The sequence below is a fragment of the Phascolarctos cinereus genome, unplaced genomic scaffold (assembly GCF_003287225.1).
Source record: "Phascolarctos cinereus isolate Bilbo 61053 unplaced genomic scaffold, phaCin_HiC Scaffold_726;HRSCAF=1367, whole genome shotgun sequence".
NCBI classification, from domain to species: domain Eukaryota; kingdom Metazoa; phylum Chordata; class Mammalia; order Diprotodontia; family Phascolarctidae; genus Phascolarctos; species Phascolarctos cinereus.
The window spans coordinates 428,000,128-428,020,838 of NW_027556098.1; the positions used below are offsets into that span (position 1 = coordinate 428,000,128).

Here is a 20,711-nt window from a genome sequence, read left to right on the forward strand (position 1 = left end):
TGTTTTTTTTCTTTCAGAAGGAAAGATCAGACTTAAAATGAAAGAGACTCCAGAAAAGCTAAGCCTTTCTGTAGAAGAAACTCACAAGCAAAGATTCACGAGTGATGGCTCCTCTAACTTCACTTGGAGAGAAATCTGTGCTGTACACCAGAGAATCCACACTGAAGAGAAACTTTATGGTTTTCATCATTGTGGGAAAGCCTTTAGTCAACACTCATCCTTTACTTACCATCAAAAAATTCATACTGGAGAGAAACTACATGAGTGTAATGAATGTGATGAAGCTTTTAGTGAACACTCATCCCTTATTATACACCAGAGAGTTCACACTGGGGAGAAATCTCATTAATGTCATTGGTGTGGAAAGACATTCACACAGAACTCTAGTCTTGCTGAACATCAGAGAATCCACACTGGACAGAAACCTTAGGAATGTAATCAATGTGGAAAGGCTTTCCAAATAAATTCCAATCTTGCTCTACATGAGGGAATCCACACTGGACAGAAACCTTAGGAATGTAATCAATGTGGAAAGACTTTTAGAAGAACCTCTTATCTTGGTGTACATCAGAGAATCCACACTGGAGAGAAACCTTATGAATGTAATTAATGTGGAAAAGCTTTTGCACAGACCTCTCATATTAGACATCAGAGAATTCACACCACAGAGAAACCTTATGAAAGTAATCAGTGTGGAAAGACATTCACAAGGAACTTTAGTCTTGCTGAACATGACAGAATCCACACTGGAGAGAAACCTTGTAATTGTCATCAATGTGGAAAGACTTTTAGACACTCCTCTAGTCTTGTTACTCTTCAGAGAATCCACACTGGAGAGAAACCTTACAAATGTAATCAATGTTGAAAAGCTTTTGCACAGAAGACCAGCTTTAATTCACATCAGAGAATCCACACTGGAGAGAAACTTTATGAATGCAATCATTGTGGGAAAGCTTTTACACAGAGGACCAAACTTACAGCACATTAGAGAAGTCACACTAGAGAGAAAACTTATGGGGTAAACCCTTCAGGTGAAATTCAGCCCTTATTTCCCATCAGAGAACTCACATGAGGTAGAGATCTTATCACTGACATCAATGAGAAAAGGCATTGAAATGGAGTACAGAGCTTTTTAGACACTCTGAGTACAAGCTGTATATGGACTCAGTGTGGGAAGTCTAATGAATGTGCTCAATGCAGACATGCCTATTTTTGGAAGGTGGAGGTCACGGGTGAAAGGCTAAATTTTATGTCTGACTGTAACAGAATGGTGAAATAAGGGGAAATAATTCATGCCTACTCACCGAGTTGCAAAACAACAAAAGGAGGTAATAGAGTTGTTTATAAACTGCGAGATTGTGTGGAAGGAGACATCTGGATGTTCTCAAAGTTAGAATGTCTTCAGAATAAGGAACAGGACTTGTGTCAACAGTGTGTCAACTGGGAAATGATGTTTGGTGAAAGGAAAATGTCAGTTGTTTAACGAAGGGTATAAAAATTGGGGCAATTTAGGGGAATTTTGTGGTCACCCACAAAAGCAGGCCACCTACATTCATGCTACTGCGTATGACAATCAAGAAACTTCTCATTAACTTGATAAAGTTTCTGCCTCCTACTTTTTGTGACCCAACAATCATGACGATGAGGAAGGGATTCTCCTGATGGACTTGAGGCAGAACTGAACCATCCTGTAAAAAGAGAAGCCTTCTAGGGTGGCTCCTATTCCACCAACCTGGAAGATGAAACTAAAGGAACCAAATTCCCTAGAAGAGGCATCTGGGCTGTTTGTTGCATGCAATCAGGGTATCTGGACAGTGAAAGGGGCCTTCAGGGCCTCCTCTAAAGGAGATGGTTTTGTGTCTTGGCAAGTCCTAACTGACCATTTCCTGTGATCTGATCAGCCAAAGCAAAAAAGGTGTAAAAAGAATGAAAACTTTTCAAGCCTTAAAAAGATAGTCTCTTCCTCTGTTTTTCTAACTTGAGTTGAGTAGGCAGACAAGAAACACACAAGAGGGAAAGAAAAAATTTTCCCAGTCTGTAGAAATTTATGGCATTGTAATTTCCATTTTAGTAAGAAGGTTCCAAGATGTCAGAGACTTAATACCCTTCTGTTTTCATAGCTCAATTTGGAGACCTGCACATTGTCAATGCTTCCAAAGTGGTGTAGTCCAAGGGAAGGTCTGTTCACTGCCCTTCTGGTCAGAGTTCTGAAAGTCACTGATGCAAATTTGAATCTCTTGGATACTGTCTGGTTTGGTTTCAAGAGATGATTTTTGCCTCTGTCACGGTTAGCCTACTGGGAGATTCTTTAGGTTCTGGGGGGCTGAATTGCTGTCTCCCTTTGCCTCCCCTTTGATCTTGGGGTGCTGGCCAGATCATTCCACAGCAGGTTTATGTGCAGGACTAAAGGTGAGAACTGAGTCTACACCTTGCTCTTGGCCTCATTGCCAAAGAGCCTCAGTTATTGGAAGTTTTTCCTCATTCAGGACACAGTTTGCACCCTCTGTTGCTCACAGATGCTCTTCTACACCCTGAAACTGTGACCAAGAACTAGGTAATAGGTGGCAGAGCTGTGAGCTGGCCCCCATTCCTCCTCCCAGCACTGGTTCAGGCATCACCTGGGATCTCTTCCTGCTCTGGTGCTTCATGTTTTGGTGTTGAGTCTCAGCCCCTTAATGTCCCTTGGCACAGGAATACCTCCAGCACTCCCACTTCTGCTGATTCCTCTGCCAATGTGCTTCACTCTTGGACAGCCACCATCCCAATGTCCACAGACCTCTCAGTTAATTATCCCAAGCCGTGATAGGTGGGGAAAATAACTCATGGTAACTTTTTTCTTTCCTGATTAGAATGTGGTCTGGCAGAGGCAGAGCCAAGATGGCAGAGGAAAGGCAGGGACTCTCCTGAGCTCTCCCCCAAACCCCTCCAAATACCTTTAAAAATGACTCTAAACAAATACTAGAGCAACAGAACCCACAAAAAGATGAAGTGAAACAAATTTCCAACCCAAGACAACTTAGAAGGTCAGCAGGAAAGGTCTGTCACACCAGGGGAGAGATGAGCACAGTCCAGCACAGCCCATGCTAGCATAGCCCCAGCCCCAGCAAACCAAGAGCAGGCCTTGGGAATGACTGAATCAGAAGTGGCAGTGGCAGCAGCTACTTCCTGGAACTCTCAGCCCACAGATGGTAAGGTGGTTGAACAACTGGTCAGAAGATGATTACAGGGGTCTTTTTGTTAGCACTGAGGCAGGACTCTGTTACTTTGCCCATATTTGGATCCAGTCCTGGATGGCAGTCCCAGGATGAGGAGCACTAAGACAGCAGAACTTGTAGTCACAATGAGGGGTGACCCTCCTCAGAGTTCCAGGGCAGGAAAGAGTGCTTGTGGTTGCTCACAGTCCAGGAGAATAGTAAACACCTCTCCTTAGATCATACCACCTTGGAAGAACTGAAAATTTACAGGTCCCTAGAAGTATCTCTGAAAACAGCTGCACAAACCCCCTGAAGCTTAGCACCCTCCACCCTGGAAACAGAGCCCTACTTTAACTAAGAGTTAAAAGTCAAGTAATAGGCTGGGAAAATGAGCAAACAATAGGAAAAATTCTGACTATAGAAAGTTACTGTAGTGACAAGGAAGATCAAAATACACACTCAGAAGAAGACAACAAAGTCAAGGCTCCTACATCCAAAGCCTCCAAGAAAAATATTAATTGGTCTCAGGCCATGGAAGAGTTTTAAGAGGATTTTGAAAATCAAGTGAGAGAAGTAGAGGGAAAACTGGGAAGAGAAATGAGAATGATGCAAGAAAATCATGGGGGAAAAAAACAGCTTGGCAAAGGAGACACACAAAAAAAATACTGAGGAAAATAATACCTTAAAAAAACAGACTAGGCCAAATGGTAAAAGAGGTCCAAAAAGCCAATGAGGAGAAGAATGCCTTAAAAAGCAGAATTGGCCAAATGGAAAAGGAAGTACAAAAGCTAACTGAAGAAAATAATTCCTTGAAAATTAGAATGGAGCAAATGGAAGCTAACGACCTTATGAGAAATCAAGAAACAATAAAAAAAAAAAACAAAATAATGACAAAATAGAAGACAGTGTGAAATATCCCACTGGAAAAAACAACTGACTTGGAAAACTAATCAAGAAGAGATAATTTTAAAATTATCAGACTACCCAAAAGCCATGATTAAAAAAGCCTAGACATCATCTTTCAAGAAATAATCAAGGAAAATTGCCTTGATATTCTAGAACTAGAGGGTAAAATAGAAATTGAAAGAATCCACCACTCATCTCCTGAAAGAGATCCCAAAATGAAAACTGCCAGGAATATCATAGCAAATTCCCAGGTCAAGGAGAAAATATTTCAAGTAGCCAGAAAGAAACAATTCAAGTATCATGGAGCTACAGTCAGGATAACACAAGATTTAGTAGTTTCTACAGTAAAAGGGCCAGAGGGCTTGGAATATGATATTCCAGAGGGCAAAGGAGCTAGCATTACAACCAAGAATCACCTACCCAGCAAAACTAAGTATAATCCTTCAGGGGAAAAAAAATGGACATTCAGTGAGATAGAGGACTTTCAAGCATTGTTGATGAAAAGACCAGAACTGAATAGAAAATTTGACTTTCACACAAGATTCAAGAGAAACATGAAAAGGTAAACAGGAAAAGGAAATCATAAGGGACTTAATAAGGTTAAACTGTGTGCATTCCTACATGGGAAGATGATATTTGTAACTCATAAGACTTTTCTCATTATTAGAGCAGATATAAAGAGTATATATAGACAGAGGGCACAGGTATGAGTTGAATATGAAGTGTTGATATCTAAAGATTTTAAATTAAGTGATGAGAGAGGAATGTACTAGGAGAAAGGGAAAGGGAGAAATAGAATAGGGTAAATTATCTCCTGTAAAAGAGTCAAGAAAAAGCTTTTACACTGGAGAGGAAGAGGTGGGAAGTAAGGGGGAGTGAACCTTACTCTCATCAGAATTGACTCAAGAGGGAATAACATACATACTCAATTGGGTATAGAAATCTATCTTACCCTACAAGAAAGTAGAAGGGGAAGGGCATAAGAGAAGGAGGAAGGGATGGTAGAAGGCAGGGATAGTCAGAAGCAAAAGACTTTTAAGGCGGGACAGGGTGAAAGGAGAGAGAGAATAGAATAAACAGGGGGTGGGGAATAGGATGGAAGGAAATACAGTTAGCAATAGTAACTGTGAAAAAAAATTTGAAGCAAGTTTCTTTGATAAAGGCCTCATTTCTCAAACATATAGAGAACTGAGTCAAATGTATAAAAATGAGAGCCATTCCCCAATTGATAAATGATCAAAAGATATGGCCAATTTTCAGATGTCATTGAAGCTATCTGTAGCCATATGAAAAAATACTCTAACTCACTTTTGATTGGAGAAATGCAAATTAAAACAATTTTGAGGCACTACCTCATATATGTTAGATTGGCTAATAGGACAGGAAAGGTAAATGACAAATATCAGAGGGATGTGGGGAAAATGAGAGCATTAGTGCACTGTTGAAATTGTGAACTGATTCAACCATTCTGTAGAGCAATTTGGAACTATGCCCAAAGGAACCCTATGCATACTCTTTGACCTAGCAATACTGCTACTAGATCTGTATCCCAAAGGAGATGAAAAAGAAAAAGGAAAAGGACCTTTATGTGCAAAAAAATACATAGCAGTCTTTTCTGGGGGGTAAAGAATTAGAAATTGAGGGGAAGCCCATCAATTGGGGAATGGCTGAACAAGTTGTGGTATGTGATTATAATGGAATACTATTGTACTATGAGAAATGATGAGCAGGATGCTCTAAAAAAAACCTGAAAAGACTTGCATGGGCTGATGCAAAGTGAAATGTATTGTGTACTAAGTAAACAGCAATATTGTGCAATGATCATCTGTGAATGACTTAGCTGTTCTCAGAAAATCAACAATCCAAGACAACTCCGAAGGACTTATGATGAAAAACGCTATGCACCCCCAGAGAAAGAACTGATAGCATCTGAATACAGACGGAAGCATACTTTCTTTTACTTTCTTTCTTTTTCTTGAGTTTTTTTTCTTGTCTATGTTTTCTTTTCACAATATGACTATTATGGATATGTTTTCATGACTACACATATATAACCTATGTTTAATTGCTTGCCTTCTCGGGGGGGGTAGAAGAGAGAGAATTTGAAACTCAAAGTTTTAAAAATGAATGTTAAAAATTATTTTTACATGTCACTGGGGAAAAATAAAATTCTAAATAAAAGCTAAAAAACAAACAAAAAAAGAAAAACAGCTAAGTTTAAAAGTGCAGCGCACTCATAAAACACTTTAATTCAAAGGGAATTGTTATCTCAGCACCACTTGCAAATCACTTCATATTAAGGAAACTTGTTATCTTCTATATCATTAACTATCTTGGTTCAGTTCCAGGGCATCTGTTGTTATCTCCATCACTGTGAGAGGTCTTAGTTACTTAGAATTGAACAACCTTCTTTCAGCAACTTCATTCTCAGGGCTGATGAGATTTTATGACCTTTTCCGAAGAGAAGGTACCAAGGTACCTGTACAAGGTAAAAGCCCCCAAAGAACTTCCCAGGTAAGGAGAATTTATGATTTCTTTTGAACTTTTCCCAAATAGCATGTTATCAGCATTATTTTAAAATATTCTCATTTAAATACTTAAATTTTTAAATATTGTAGCCACACCCTCAAGTAGCTTAATTCATCATTTTACAGCATCTAGATCAAAAGATGAGTTAATTTAGTAAGGGTATAATTTCATCACCCTCTAGAAATATATTTTTTTAATTAGCAACATTTCATATATGATGGTTTCTCCAAAATCCCAATATAAGAAAAATTAGAAGATAATAACATGAATGAGATTATGGATTTAAGATATGAAAAAAAGTCTACAATCAAATGACAATGACTCAGTTGAAAGTGTTTCCAAATTATGTTACATAGAAAATTACTTCATGCATTTATCAATTTGATACTGGACTGATAGCTAAGAGACATAGCATAATTTTGACCCATTTACATTTTTATTTCTTATTCTGACATTTCTAAACATTGCCCTCATATTAAATTTTAAGCATATTTTGAGTTAAGGTCTGGCCCAGCTTTACAAGGGCAAATATTACAATCATCATAATAAGAAAACACACATGGCTTTAAACAGTACCACATATTTTAGGACAAACTCAGTCCCATCAAATCTGGACTTACAGTTACAATAGTACCATACAGAATCTCAGTTTTCCCAAGGGCCATTTGCTATCAGCACCTGAAATTATGGGGCCACTGATTTCAGTTAGTCTGCTGCCCAAGTTTTATCATGGCTGTCTTCCTGCTCAGAAGAAGGCGGGGGGGGGGGTCTGAATCCCAGGGCAGGGTAAAGGAGGGAGGGAGGTGGTGGAGGGATAGAGAAGCTGGAGCTCTCAGGAATGACCAGGTTGCTGGGTAGTGGCCCAGGAAGAATTCAAGTCCTGGGGTGGAGTTTGGAGGCCTGGGAGGAGTCTAGGGAGGAAGAAGGAAGTCCATGTCTCAGAGAGAAAGCTCTACTAGTTTTAGGTACCAGAAGGTATTTTTTAGAAGGTAAGATGTTAGCCAAGAAGACTGAAACCAGAAGGCCGAAATGGACATTCCAAGCATTGGAGGCAACCATTGGAAAGGAACAAAGTCAAGAAATGGAGCGCAATTAGGGTTAGGGTTAGGGTTAGCAAGGATCAGCCAGGAGGCCAGCAGCACTGGGTCAGACAGCAAGTGGAGGGAAGGCTGAAAATGGGTTGGGGAATTCCCAAGGATGAAGTGCAGGGCTTGGAGAGGAAAAGCAGGAAGGTTGCTGAAGTCCTAGCTCAGAGTGCCATGAAAGAAAGGGCCCTTCCTGGGGTCCCAGGGGCTGGACAGAATGGGGCTCTTTATGACTGGGAGGACCCACTCAGCATGGGTTGGCTGTAAGCAGAAGCCCTAGGAGTTGAGACCATTCTGCCTTCTGGAAGCCAACTCTTCAGATGCAGGTCCCAGATGGGTCTAAGCCAGAATGCCACAAGATATGGGCTTCTGGTAGTTCCCCTTTGACCTCATTCTTCCCTTCTTACCTTCTGGTGAGCATCCTCTGTGTTGATCAGGAACATGCCTCCTTCCTAGGCCTAGCTACAGTCTGGGTTCCTTGCTCCCTAAATCTTATCCAGCATGCTCCAAGGCACCATACCCAACTTTACCACTGGATCACACTTTCTCAACCATCAGACTTCCCCTATATGGCCCTGGTGTCTTGTATCCCTGCCTTTAGTTAATGGTTAGAGATTTGATTGCCCTGTCTTCATCCCAGGCTCCCTGTGAGTTGATAATTTATGAAATAATAAAATGGAGGCAGGCACGCCTGGTTCTTTGGGTACTCTTTGGGTACTTTAGGAAAGACCACAATTGGCAGCAGGAAACATAAGGCAAAAAGGGGTCAAGAGAGAGGACGCAGAGAGGAAGTATCGGGGCTTTTAACTAAGAGACACATGGCACAGCAGTGCAAACACAGTGACTGATGGAGTGAGGGAGAGATGTCATTAAGGATGACACCAAGGATTTGCCTTTTGCTTCATCATTTCACACGTCTGTTTTCATGGACCCTGCTAAATGTGTCGTGGCTCCCTTGTTTTTTCCTCCTCTTCCTTTCCACCTTTCCCATTGCTAAGGGAGGAGAAGGAACCCAACACTCCCTCCCTACATTCCACTGCAAGCCCTAGCAAAGACTGGCAAGCTCCTATCTTGTTGGATCTCTGCAAAGAGAAACCACCCAGAAACTCACAGGTTTCACCTGTGAGAAATTAATATTTCTCCCTTGTATTTAATAACTAATTATTGTATTAGGACCAAAAGTTTTCTCCTTTTCTACTTACTCATCCAGAAACCAAAACCAGTGTGGGAAATCTCTCTCAAAGATTTACCCAGGCTAAGATCTAATCAAACAGCAAAAGAAATTCTAAGTTTGGGCTTATGGGTGTATTCCTGCTCATTGTTTGCTCAGACAGGTTTGGGAAAATATTGATTCTCCCTCTTCTCAAGACAGATGATTATGGAAATTGATGTCTTTTTGACCGAGATTTGGTGGCCTAAGTCATATACCCTAAGACCCTCATTTTAATATAGCTCACCTTCCATTGTATTATCCAATCAGAGTTGATTGCCACCCTTCAGAAACACCTACTCTTCAAAGGATATATAAACTGTGACCCCACTGCCATTCAGGGTCTTTGGTCTAAGAGCAATGGCCAAATGACCATCTTTTTATTAACAATGTGCTGGCCTTATTAATAAAATTATTTAATTACCCAGAAACTATGTCTCTCAAAATTATTTTAAATTGCCACAGTTATGGTGACCATGAAGTGACCCAGAGCCTTTCACTCTAGATTAACAAAGAACTCTCCTCTATTGGGCCCGCATGGAGAGTTCTTCAGAAAGAGAGGTCTCTATTAGGAATTTGGCTGTGATCTCGCTCTCCTCTTTGCCAGTAATTAAATATCATCTGGGTAACTTTATATATTCTGTATCTATCTATCTGTTTTAAATGCCTGTCTCTAAGCAGGTATGGGAAATGCCTTGTTGTCCCTGGCCAGCAGTGGGGCAGGGGAGTACATTACCAGGAGTCATTGTCCCTTGGGATGGGAATCCAGTGGTAGTAAGCTCCAGGATGGTGAAGGAGAGGAAGTCTTGTATTTCAGGTAGAGTGTTTGTGATGTGACCAGTTGTGAGTCCATGAGTGGACTAAGCAAGAATAAATTTGATGGCGCTCTCCAAGGTGCTGCTGCCTTCTTCAGGGGAGGGTGCATGCTCAGATTTCCTTCTGACACTGGCTCGGTGCCCCTGGTTGGAGCCAAGACTGTCACCTCGGTGTTATTGTGTCAGGGGCTTTCCTGGTCTGATGGCTCACACACTCCCCCATGTGGTTTGAAGTTACATGGGGGGCGTTGTTCCACCTGTCGGGATGGTGAACATCATGGCCTGCAGGGGCCTGTTCACAGGGACTGTGGGTGTTTCCCTTCCCTCTTTAAGTAGAGGATTCCATTGCATCACCACTCTGTTGTCTGCCCCATATACCCATTCCTTCTTCTCTCTCTCCTGGTCTCTGACCACTGCAAGGGGAAAGTTGTGTGGATTCCCCCTAGAGGTGGAGGGTCAAGAGGTCCAGGGTTCCTTGCAGGTACAATCTGAAGCCAGCTGCCCTACCCTGAAGAATAAGGCAAGGACCAAGATGTGGGTCACAAGTATTGCAGTAGGTGCAAAGAGCCATATAGGAGCATCTTGTTCAGCACGCAGAGAGCTTCAGACCAGTTGCATCCACTTTAGGGCCCAGTTTTCTCCCTAGACTTTTGGTTTGTCTGTGGTCCAGAATATGTACCACTTATGTTTAGATCATAGTCTGGCCCCCAGGAGACACCAATACCTCTTTGCACCCCTTGTCTTCCATTATTTTTGCAGGCACCCTTGATATACACAGTGTTAGGGTCTGATGCCTATTATGGTTGCCTGGACCAACTTTCAGAGCCTCTAGTCTGCCAACCATAGTCATAGCTCCTTGGATTATGTTTCCAACTCATCTCCAGTGTTTCCAAAGGCTCAGTGAAAAAATTAAGTGAGACTTTCAGAGACTGTGGACTCCTAGACTTTTGAGCAGGGTGGTTTTTAAGACTCCATTATGCTTTTCAATCAGTCCATGAGCTTGGTGCCTGCAGGGCAGGTGGAAAGACCACAAAGTACCATTGTCTTCTGCCCATTGCTTCACAGCCTTGACTGTAAAATATGTGCCCTGGTCACTGTGGATGGCTGTGGAAGTACAAGGGCTTCCTCTGACAGGCCAGTGATGAAATTATGGGCTGTGGACCCCTACATGGGTGAAAGCTAAAGTCAGAATACATGTCTATCATGGTCATGGCAAATGTAACAGCTCCAGCCTGAGAAAGCAAAAGTCCCATAAAGTCCAGGTGCCAAATATGGTGAGGTGCCTGCCCCTTAACAATGCTGTCCTGAAGTCCGTGTTTTCAGAGCTAGGATGGCCAGGGCAATAAGTGCTGTGGAGGATGTCACACCATGACTTCTCAGCCAGCATTTAAGACTGGCAGTCCCTAAATGTCCAAAGCATTCATGGGTCCATTTCACAAATCCAATTCCTACATCCCATGTCCCACAAGACACAGGCATGTCCTGTGCTGGAATGGGACAGTCTGTGCTGGTGAGATTGTCAGTTGCCTAGCTGGGGTCTGCTTTCTCCTTAGCCCTTTCTGTAGAGGTGGAAACATGACTGACCCAGATTGGGTAGGTTTGTGCATGTGCCACAATGTCCTTCCAAAGTTCAGTACCTCATATAGACAGGCCTTAGGTTTGCCAATCATCGTGGGCCCACTTTCCAGACCAGACTGCAAGTCCATTGGCAACTGCCTAGGAATCAGTATAGAGCCAGAGGGAGCTGCTCCCTTACTTCAGTGAATCCTTTGTGGCTAAGTGGATGGCCTTCAGCTCGGCCCACAGGACCCTATGTCCTCTGCTAGCAGTTCTCAAAAAGGTGTCAGTCAGCAGCTTCTGTTGGTCTGGACCCCACTGAAAGGTGGAGGACTTCTAAGTGATGGCATAGATGGTGACAAGCAGGGCTGTGAGGTGGGGAATAGGCAATCTCTGAAACCCAAACATGGCCACAAGATGGCAAGCTGTCTTAACATCACTAGAAGTCTTGAGAGAGGAGCTTATTATCTCAGATTGGGGCAGGGATGTCTCTGGCTTTATGGGTGCATATGTATCCTAAGAATCTCACACTCTGAAGTGGCTTGTATTTTATGGTGGAGGCTATTGGGGAAAACAACATTTTAAGAAAGAGAGCAGAATTGGAGAAGAAATAGCCAAAATCAAAATCAAAATGATAAGAACAAAAGCTAGCATTTACATAGCACCTTTTAAAATATTACCTCATCTGATACTCATAAGAATGCTGTTGGTAGGTGCTATTATTATCCCCATCTTACAGGTGAAGAAACTGATGCAAACAGAGGTCCTGTGACTTGCCCATAGTAACAGTACTAGCACATTTTTGAGGTGGTATTGGAACCCAGGTCTTCCTGACTGAGGCCCAGCATTCTGTCCACTGCACCACTGATGTTTAAATAGAATACCGTGAAAATGCTCGCACAAGGACAAGGGGGGAAATGGGAGAATTGGACAAGCTCTCTTGCTGAGGGATGGAAATTCATTTTTTGTTTTTAGCTCCCTAAGCAGTCAACAAAATGAATTTCTGGTTTCTATATAAAAGATTTATTTTTCTATTGGTTAATGACAAGGAATATATTAAATGATAAATGTACTTGAAGGCCAATTGCACATATTGCTTTGGTTTATTTTTAAAAAAACAAATTTATATATTTAAAAAACCTTTGTAAGGATGGAATTTCTTCAGACCTAACTTTATTTTTTCTACCACTGGCAAACTGACTACACTCTCATTGAAACTCTACTGAATTACTAATCTATCTTGCCAACCAATGCCTTTGAGAAGCTACCAGACAGAAGAATAGTAACATAAGCAGAGGATAGTTCAAATCAGAAAATAATGTCAGCATTCCAATGAGTGGCAACTTGAGGTCTGTTTTTGTAGAACAGTTGCGGTAGTCCACGATGGTTTGATAATGACCTTTACTGTGTGTGTCTAGTGACCATGGTTCTCAAAGAGACTGCCATCTCTGCTGCAAGAATGCAAACCCAAATAGCATCTGGATCTGATGATTAGAGCTTTGATGAGACGTAATAACAAGGTAACCCAGGAATCAGAGGACTACTCTGGTGCAGTAGCAGCCAACCAGTGAGGGTCTGTACATACCTGTGAGCATTCAAATCCAATGTTTCTGGAAGTCTGGAAACATGTTGATGTCAAGTTGAGAAACTGACAGAATATGTTGCACTTACTCAGAAGCAGGCAAGAGTTTGTTGTGATCATTGCATGAACCCCAAAAGCAGCATATGCCTGATCATGACAGTTTGGAATCACTGCAGAAAGAAGCTGATTGCAGTTGAAATATGCACCTGCTTGTTGTTCAAGAAGGAAAATATTTTTTAATGAAATTGGGCAATTATTTACTGTTTAAAGTGCCATTAACAAAATTTTAGTTCAAATCTCTTTGCTCATTGTCTTGAATCTCCAAGGAGTTTGTGAACCACCAAGTGGAAAGTGCTGAAAGAGGACTAATAGTACAGCCTGCTGTTCACCTTCTTGAATGAGACATTTTCAGACACAGGAAATAGCATGCACTTTTTAAAAACTGTGTTTATTACAAGGATTTTATTATTTTTATGTTAGTGAGCAGAGGCATTTAAAGATAAATTTTTAAAAAGAAATAAGTAATAGCTATTCCAAAAATCTCCTATTCCTCAGATAAGTGCAAAAAGTAGTGCTGGTAGTCATCATATGATCTCAGATACTATAACAGAAAAAATGAGATTGAAGACAATCACCAGGAAATTATATCATACTTACAGATATGATATATCATGAAATAATGTGAATATTTAGTATATTGCACAAAATGACATACTATCTAAGGAGAAAGGATTAACAGGGCCGACAATGAAAGTGAAAGTAAAAAAGAAAGTTTGAAAGTGGAAACAATCTGTCTAGTACTGTGGACAGAGCATGCCCATCATGGGTTTGAGTTCTAGTCTAACCTGCTGGGATTTGGGTCAAGTCACTCAGCTATTCTGAGATCATGGTCTGAGTTGTGAATGTGATAAGAATGCTGGCCCTGCCTGTGTCAGAGGTTTGTTGTGAAGATACAACATGATTGTGTGTGAAGCTCTTTGTAAATTAAATCATCCTTGGGATGTGAATTAATGGCATTTTTAAATGAGTGATTCTGCCCATTTCAGTTTGAAGACTTTTCTCTTTTCCTGGGGAAATAAAATGTAAATCAGTTTACATGTTGTTGATGGAAGGAAGGGAATATAATTTATAAAGGTGGCAATAGAGTTGCCCATAAAGCACAGGACTGTGTGAAAGGAGACGTCTGGATGTTCTCAAAAATAGATGTCTTCAGAATGAGGAAAAAGAGTTGTGTCATTACATCAACTGGAGAACAATGTTTGGTAAAGGGAAGACATGAGTGGTTTGACCAAGGGCATACAATTGGGGCAATTTAGGGGAATTTTGTGGTCTCCCATAGCAACCTACATTTACGCCACTACATGTTACAATCAAGAAACATCTCATTAACTTGAGATAATTTCTGCCCCCTAATTTTCATGACCCAGCAATCATGGTGATGAGGAAAAGATTCCCCTGATGGATTTCAGGCAGAGCAGAACCATCCTGTAAAAAAGCAGCTGCTACTAAGCTGAGAAGCCATGAGATTTCTATCTAAAAAGCCTCTCATGGTTGCTCCTGCTCCACCAGCCTCGAAGAGGAACCTGAAGGTTCTACATTCTACACCTACATTCTACATAAGAGGCATCTGGGCTGCTTGTCATGTGATCAAGGGTTCTCGACAGTCAAGGGGACCTTGAGGGACTCCTCTAGAGGAGACAGTTTTGTGTCTTGGCAAATCCAAACTGACCATTTCCTGTACCCTGATCAGACAAAAAGGGCATAAAGAGAATGAAAACTTTTCTGTGGAACTTTTGAAGCCTTTAAAAAAAAAAGTCTCTCCCTCTGCATTTCTTGCTCTGGTCAAGTTGGGTACAAGAAGGAAGGAAATTTTTTTCTCAGTCTGCAGAAATTTATGGAAAGATCCATCTCACCATTGCGGTGATCAGATCTAGAGCCCAATGCATTGGAGGCTGTGCTCCAGCAAGTCACCATCAGGCTTGGAGACAGTTGTATCAGTGGCAGCACCAGCTTCTGGAGCTTTCTGCCCATGGATAATAAGGGGGCCAGACACCTGGTTCTAAGGGGATTACAGAGGACCTTTTGCTGGCATTGGGTCCAGAACTCTGTTCCACTGCCTATACACAGTTTCAAGTTGCAATCCCAGGGTAAAGAGAAATACTAGCACACTAGCATGTGTAGCCACAGAGGAGCCCAGGTCACAGTTCCAGGGTAGAGAAGAGTACTTGTGGTCATTCACAGATAAGAGCACAGGTGAGAAGAGCACTGACCACACTTCTCCTTAGATCATACCACTTTGGAAAGACTGAAAACTTATAGACACCTAGAACTAGCTCTGAAAAGAGAACCATGAAAAATTTGAAGGTTTATTTAGCTTCATTTTTTCAAGTTGTGTGTGCGTATTTACGTACACAGCAACTTTTTACATTCTTAGTTTGTTGATGTAAAATTGTAATGTTCTGTAAGATTTTAATTACTGAGTCACCTAATTTTGCAATTTCTCCTTTCTCCTTTTTTAATTTTTTCTGTCTTCACTTTGATCAGTTCATCTAATTGTTAATTGATTTTATTAGCTTTTTTAAATCAATGGCTCTTAGAAATGTTTATTAATTCAAGGTTGTATTTCTTTCAATTCCATTCATTTCTCCTTTGATCTTAGTGATTTCATGCTATTTGGAGTACATTAATTTGTTTATTTCACTTTTTAAACTTCCATCTATTTTTTTCTCTTTTGTTTATGTTAGTGTTCAAGGAAATAAATTTGCCTCCTAAGAACCGTTTTAACTGTATCCAAAAATGTTTTATATGCTGCAAATTATTATCACTGATATAACTTTTTTACTTGTCTAATTTTAACTTTGACTAAATTTTTAAAGCAACTCATGATTTAGTCTCTATTGTCTGTATTTTAACCCCATTTCTCTTATTGATTACAAGTCAAGTTATTTTCTATAATAATAATATTTAAAATTTGTTCTTTTCTGCATTTATTTATTCATTCCATATGGCTGCAGTATAATTACTGTTGGTAAATATCTCAAGTACATATGAATGAAAAGTAAATTTCCAATAAGGCTGTTAAATTTTAATTTATAAAATCTATTTTCAGCACCCTGTACCTTTAAAAATTATTCATATTTGTTTGACATACTGTGTTCCAAAAGTGGGATGTTAAAATCTCCCATTATAAATGTTTATCTATCTAGATCTTTTTGTAATTCAGTTACTGTCTCCTAAAAATTATTTGTTCTATGATTAGATATATACATAAATAATACATATATGTAATGGGGCAATGGGGTAATGAAGTGGACAAAATGCTTGGCTTCAAGTCAGGAAAATGCATCTTCCTGAGTCCAAGTCTGGCCTCAGACACTGAGCAACTCACTTAACTCTGTCTGCATCAGTTGGTCCTCTGTAAAATGAGCTACAGAATTAAATGGCAAACTGCTCTGGTATCTTTGCCAAGAAAATCCCAAATGGGGTCATGAAGAGTCAGACACCACTGAAACAAATGAACAAAAATATTAATATACTTGATGTTGTTTCCTTTAATTGTGATTTAATTGAGTGTTTTTTTCTTTGAATGTTTCCAACTTGAATAATTTTTATCAAAAATTTTGAATGCAACTCCTGCTTACGTATATATGTGTGTATATATGTATATATAATTATTTTTCTAGGGTGTATGGTATTCAGGGAATAATGGTCTCACTGGTTTGGGAGCTGCTAAGGCATTTTCAGGTCTGCTTTCAACCTTTGGTGTCTACCTTCCACCTAACTCTCACCTGTGGTTCCAAGAAACTGTAGAACACCCAGGCATTCACTGGCACATGCACATGACAGAAACAGTCTCAGAATCCTTACGCTCTCCGCAAAAAACAAAACAAAACAAAACAAAACAAACCACAAGCAGCCATAGCCTCCCTTTTTATTTGTAAAGAAGAAAATTTCTGACCTTTATTTATAATCTCCTCAATGCTAACTCAGCACTATTTAAAAGGCTCCGCACAGCAAAGAGGCCAGGTTCATAACTGACAGAAAATACTGCACAAAAGTGTCCTAAGTCACAATAATTGCAGAGCAGGAATCTATTAAAAAGAACAAAAATGCAACCACATGGAAAAAGTCAATTCCCTCTTATCCGTGTCTTGCTCTATGTCTTGCTCTGCAACATTTTTTTCTTGTTGCTGTTGCTTCCAAAGTTCGGCCATTGCTATCAGTTTTAAGTTTCAGCTGCTTTGCAGCATCTTCTGGAAAAGTGAAACCGTAGTCCTTTTCCCAGCCTCTAGCTCTGACTCAGATGCCAAGCTCTGTTTCCCATGCCCCTTTCCCCATCCCAGACCTTCTAAGTGGAAGGGGTGGGGGTGAGGGTATCAAAAGGCAAAGCCCAAGGCAGGTTTTAGAACTAGGATATCTCCTCAGCATGTGGCCTAAGGAAAGTGCAGGTGGAGCAGGAAGTGGTAGAGTGGAAGTGGGCAGCTCCCAAGAACACAGCCTGGTTAGCGCACAAGATGTGCCACACTGGACTGCTCAGGAAGTGGCCAGTTAGAAAATAGGGGTGGCCCAGAGTCAGGGCAAATATCCTACGGATCTGAGCAAGAGCAGAAGCCTCTTTGGACCCAGCCACAGAACCCAAGTTCCTACTACTGCCAACTAAATATGGCCCAATGATGCTGCTTGTTCCAGTTTTTTCTCTTTCTTTCTTTTGAAGAAAAAGGGAGTTTAGTGTGGAATGGGATGAAGCAGTAATGACTTCTGCTGAGTTTCTGCTTTATAGTCCTATACAAAGCATGATGTGACTGAATGCATTTTGAAAGGGCAGAGGGAAACACTGGCACAGTGATCTATGTGGTGCCACTTTCAAATCTTTTTCTCTTGATTCTGACTGTTTTCCAGCTGACTGAATGAGTTTCTTCTGTCACCTAATCATCTTCTCTGTATACTTTAAAGGTTTAATCAGCTTCTGCAGTGAGTAATCAGCTTCTAGATTAGTCGAATGCATAGGCAAATATTCCTGATTCACTGTGCAAAGATCCAGGCTGCACAGTCACACATACCTTTTTTTTTTTTGGCTAGGCAATGGGGTTAAGTGACTTGCCCAGGGTCACACAGCTAGTAAGTGTTATGTATCTAAGGCTGGATTTGAACTCACATCCTCCTGAATCCAGGGCTGATGCTCTATCCACAGCACTACCTAGATGGCCCTACAGCCACACATACTCTTTGGAAATTGTATCCAGTTCTCAAGTCCCAAAGATGCAGAGTGCCATTATCCACTCCAGACATCAGCACTCCATCCAAATTCACAACTAGTGTATTAATGATGGCATTATGTCCACAATGGTTTTGAACAAAGTTTCCATCAGGGAATACTAGTATCTGAAGAACCAGATGCAAATGTGTAATGTCTTGGATGCAAAAGCAGTACTCTAAATGTTTTTTTGTGATTAAGGTGAAATGTGTTTTGCCTATAATCATATGGTCATGTGGTGGCTTCCTCTACTGACCCGCGGTTCTGCAGCTCGATGCCTGACTGTGGCCGCTGCATTTGTACACCCCACCCAGGCGCATTCACTGGCTTTTGTCCTCCCCTCCCATATGTGGGCAGTTGAATTTCCACCACAAGTGACAAGCACATCAATGGTTAGGTGCAAGTCCAAACCACACGCTGCACTGAGATGTCCGTGATAACGTCTGGTAACCTTGTGCAGCACTTCAGCTGTTTATCTTCTCCATGGGAGAAGAGCTATGGATGCATTACACTGACTGTCACCCCTGGAAAGGTGCTGATATGCCCAGTCAATGACAGCTTTAACTGGCCACTAGCCAGGTCCCAGATCTTAATTGTCCTATCCACAGAACCAGTAACAAACAATTGGTTTCCAGGTTCTACTGCAACATATCATACCTAGCCTAGATCCCTACTGGTGACTTTGTAGAGTTTCCATGGCTGATGCCACTGTGGTTTAGGCACTGTAGGCACCTTTGTGGCCATTGTGGAAGCATGCCTGGTGCCACCAGCTTCCCTCACAGCCACAGCCAACCCAGATGGCTGTAAATGTTCACAAAAGCCAGTGCATGGGTAAATATCAATCAACACCAGCTGCATCTATCCAGGATCGTGAAGGTGGTAGGGCCATGGCTAAAGACTGTGCCCCAGATTCGTGGGGCATTCTTGGAATCTTAGTATCTTCGGTCAAAGTCACACCAGAGCCTAGTGGATATGGATGTGCGCCAGTCATGAAACATTCAAGCTCCTGTCCTTGATTGGCAGGACATGGCTTTGGCCCATATGCATCCACTACACTCTGAGAGTCTTTCTCGCCAAGGTTTTCTTTCAAAAATAGCACATGCAGCCCAGGACCATACGGACGAAGTTGGACAGATATCTTTAGCTTGTGGCTCTCGTCATCCAACTGTACTGGCTTTGCATGATCAGCCAGAAAGCTGTCATGGGTCCTCTTCAGTGGCCTGAATACAAGCATGTGCGCCAAACATTCTGTACCTCATCCACCACAACCCCAACCCTTGGCCCAGGGTTCTTCCTTTCTGCCAGGTATGAGTGAAAGGTCTAAAGTCCAGTTCTGAGTAGATGGAGACAGAGCAGATCAGAGCGCCAACAGTCTACCCTTGAACTCCTTCCACAGGCAGGGATGATTCACATGGTGCTACTGACAGCAGGTATTGGGTGGGGCCCAAAAAAGGCAGCTCTGAAGATCTTTACGGGTCTGCAGTGCAGCAAAGGTCGGTCTGAGGCCAGATGGATTTGGATTGTGACGAGGAAGCTACTGTGCCTGTGGCCCAAGCCCCCTCCCCCAGTGGACATCCAGGCTGGCCCTTTGATGTAGTCAGAGGTGGGGGGAGGGGGTTGGAAAAGTCAAAATTACCTCTCATTCATATCTTGCGTCTTGCTCTCCAGAATCCTTTTTTGGTGCTTTTTCTTCCAAAGTTGGCCATCTAGGGTGCTTGGGGGTTCAGCAGGTTCACAGCATTTTCTGGAAAGAAGTAACCACAGTCCCATTTTCAGCACATCAGACTTCTATTCTATGTCTCTTCTTCTCTTCCTGTCTTTCTCTGACCTGAGTTTGTCCACTCTCTACCTATGCAATTCTGGTCCAAATTCATCTTCAAAGTTTAGCTAGGACCCTAGTAACATGAGACTTTCTTCTTTCTCTTCACAGTTTTCCATAGTTTTATTAGCTTCTTCCTACATTGGGCTAATCTTTTCTTCATTTCCTGCAGACTACTCAAATTGCAAAAAAACTGATCTATATCCTTGACATGTTATGTTCATTGCAGCAATCTACAGGAAGAACTTCTTGGGTGGGGGGGGTTGTTCAGATTTTTAACATTCAATTTCAAAATCAATACAGGATTTCCAAAGCATCTTTGGCACATCTAAATCTGGCCACTAATAGCCAACCGATATAATTGCTTAGGCTTTCTCAATCTCTCCAAGAATTTTCTCTAACTAGGCCAATTTAATCCATTATATGCACTTTATATTGTAATTCCATGAAGTTTCTGACACTGATCAAATTCTAGAAACTGCATTTCTATTTCTTTTTTTAAATTTTTATTCATTCTGAACTTAAATGCAAAAAGTAAAAAAAAAAGAATATTTCCATGTACACACCACAACAAAACAGATGACTCAATATAAAACCATGCATTTCCATTTCACACTGTTCACTTTAAAAAAAAAACTATGTAAAAATACTACACACTGGTTTTCAAAGCTATCCTGCTTTTCTATGCTTTCTTCTAAGTTTTCTTTGTTCTCTGCTGTGTATTTTTAATTTTTTCCCTCCCTCTCCACCCCACTCTAGA

At 41.2% G+C, this 20,711-nt stretch overlaps 2 pseudogenes; one reads left to right on the plus strand and one right to left on the minus strand.

Moving 5' to 3' along the window:
* On the plus strand, nucleotides 1–4,079 carry LOC110197843 (uncharacterized; annotated as a pseudogene).
* A 12,994-nt stretch (nucleotides 4,080–17,073) lies between these two features.
* Nucleotides 17,074–19,870, minus strand: LOC110197859 (pleiotropic regulator 1-like; annotated as a pseudogene).
* Nucleotides 19,871–20,711: the final 841 nt, after the last annotated feature.